This window comes from Alligator sinensis, unplaced genomic scaffold, assembly GCF_000455745.1.
Source record: "Alligator sinensis unplaced genomic scaffold, ASM45574v1 scaffold50_1, whole genome shotgun sequence".
Classification (NCBI taxonomy): domain Eukaryota; kingdom Metazoa; phylum Chordata; order Crocodylia; family Alligatoridae; genus Alligator; species Alligator sinensis.
Window position 1 is genome coordinate 1,015,870 of NW_005842059.1, and position 2,861 is coordinate 1,018,730.

The window sequence follows — 2,861 nt, forward strand, 5'->3', positions numbered from 1 at the left end:
TGCCGGTATCCGACTGGATCAGCCTGCTAATCCCTGCTCCGCTTCGCTTCCCAGCAGCTGTCAGTCGTCTGCACTCCCGGGGACAGGCAGGCAGTCCGGTGTCTCATTTATGCTTCAAATTTCGCTCCAACTTAGCCCCACGGGCATGGTGGGGCCCAAAGACCCGCGTCTGACCTCCTACATACAGCACGTGAAGCTGACTTCGAATCTGGACTTCCTCGAGGCTGCAAGTGGGAGAGGCACAGCGGAGAAAAACCCTGCTGAGACCCAGCTCGCTCTCCCCTTCAGCATCCGCTCTCTGCCCCTGTGGGGAACAGGAGCCTGGGCAACATAGACCTATGGTTTGACCCAGTAAACGGCAGTCCTTCTGTTCTTACCAGCCTCTTCCTATTGCTCCGGCAATACAAGGCCATGCGTTTACCCTAACTGGGCAGCTGAAAATCCCCACCCCAGCTGGGGCCAGTCTCCTCCAGGGAGCAGCTTGGGGTAGGAGTATTCATGCAGCGCTTCTGCCGGGCAGCGATTTCGGGTTGGCACACCCGCGGCTGCTCTGGTTCATGTGTGCCCCCAGCTGCCCCCGGGAAGCAGGGACCCCCTGCAACGGCCTCCTCTCAAGCCAAGCCCAGAGCCCAGCATGGCTGGATGCTAGAGCGGGGGCCCCCGGTCCTGCCGTAGCTCGTTGGTATGGAAAACCCTGCACTGGGAGGCGAGAGGCTCGGTGTTGCTGGCTTAGCCCAGGCTGGCATCACGCTGAGCCCCGCTGGGTTTGGGTGGAGGAGGCAGAGATTTCCAGCAAGACCCCCACCCATGGATGGAGCTATTCCCAACTTGACCCATCGATGTCCGCCCCACTGCCCCCTCCCTTGGTCATCTGCTGGATGCGTACCTACAGGAACCTGGTCAGCCAGATTCGTGCCCGAGCTCCGGGGAGATCTGAGCATCTCTTAGGCTGGCTCCATTCGTAGCCAAGATGGGAGCTGCTGCCGTCCCTCCAGAGAGACGACTCCGAGCCCGAGACAGCGCAAGGCAGGAGGCAGCTTTCCAGCCGGGGATTCACCATGGATTGACGCCTTTCATTTCTTTCCCTTCCTTTCAGCAGCAAGAGCAGCAGGAGCCCCAAGACTGCAGCCTGGCCCTGATTGACTGGCAGGGGAAGGAGGTGAGACGCCTTAACAAACCAGACGAGCCATACCCCTTACCGAAGGGCACGGGGCCAGGAGAGCTTCTTCTCCATCCTACCCCCTTATCTTAGCTCCTGTCCTGTCCCAGAAGCACAGGGTTATCGAAGTCGCTGAGACGCGTGACATTTAACTACATAAATCCAACATCCCCCGAGGTGGAAAGAGGAAACCTGTGTAAAGGGTCTCACACGCACACGCACAACACACCTCACAGCACCCTTCGAAGGACCTCGTGGCACCCCAGGCTGCCCCATCCCCTGCATTACAGGGAAGCAGGCATTGATTCTGCGCAGCTCCCAGACCCCTGGGAGCTCCTCATTGTGGCCACTGAGGCAGGCAGGACAGGACTCCCAGGCCAGGACACCTGGATGAGGGACTGGGAAGGCACCCAGGTCTCTGCAGAGCAGCCTGGATCACTGGACCACGGGGCGGGGGTGAGGGACACGCAGACACAGACAGCCTCTGCTTGCCACCTGTCCGCCCCGGCCCTTGCTCGTGCACACGTGTAAACCATGGCTGTGCCTAAGGAGGCAGCATCAGTCATTGCCGGGCAGTGAGCGCCGCGCGGCTGTCCCCTCGCATCACAATACAATCATTGAGAGAAGAGTCTTCTATAAATGCCCCGCTCCAAGGGACAGGGTTTGATGCAGAGGACCCAGGACAGGGCATTCAGGACAGATCCCCGATGCCTCCCTGCTGAGCCTGGCATGGCTGCCGGGTCGCAAGGCTCCAGTGCTCCTTCCAAGTCTGGGGCGGGGAGGGGCAGCTGGGGGTCTACTCCCTGCTGGGAGACGAGGCGCCGGCAATGGTAGCATCATGCTGGTTCCTCTGGTGTGAGGAAGGCTGCCCCCAGCTATCGGGGGCACTGGTCACTTGGCCTGGGGAGCTCAAGGCTGTTGGACACTCCCTTGCATGGTGCTGGTGTGTCTCAACCAGTAGCCTGGCAGGGCTCTTGGGTTAGGTGCACCTTTGAGATGGGGGTGTGAACTGGGCACAGGCCTAAGCCCTTCCTTCCCCTGGGTCTTGGGTCCCTGTGGCTTGGGTCCTGGAATTGAGGGCTGGGAGGTGCCGTGGTATTGGTGAGCAGGGCTGGGGTCCTGGAAACCTCTTGCCACATGAACCCAACACGCCTAACCCTGCCCTGCCCTGCAGCAGACGCCGAGCCGGGCTGGTTTCTGCTGGTGTCCTGGCATGTGGGCACATCCCGTCCCAGGGGAGGAGGAGGCTCCGCCGCGCGTCATCCCGGGGGTGAAAGTGACTCAAAGTTCCCTCGGAGCGGAGGGCCCTGGGCCGTGCCCAGCAGGACTCACTGCCCGTCCGTCAGCGAGCGTGGTCTCACCGCAGCCGGCACCCACGCCCCGTGCCCACATTCCTTCGGCGTGACTCCTCCGGAGCCATCCCACGGCTCTGCAAGCCTCCGCCCAGGCCTTGGCAGGTGTCTGGCTGCCAGGTGAAGGCAAGGGTTTGAGCAGCCTCTGGGGGCAGGTCTGACGCTGGTTTCTGCTGCACTTTTACACGTGGCTGTGGCTGATGTGCAGCCTTCTCCGGGAGGTGACTGCGGGATGCAACGGAGGGGGACGTGGGAAGGAAGGCGGCTCTCAAGCAGGCAACCGGGGACCGGCTCTCCAGTGCGCTTCCTGGCAGTCCAAAGCCATTTGAAAGACAAGAAGATGAACAAGA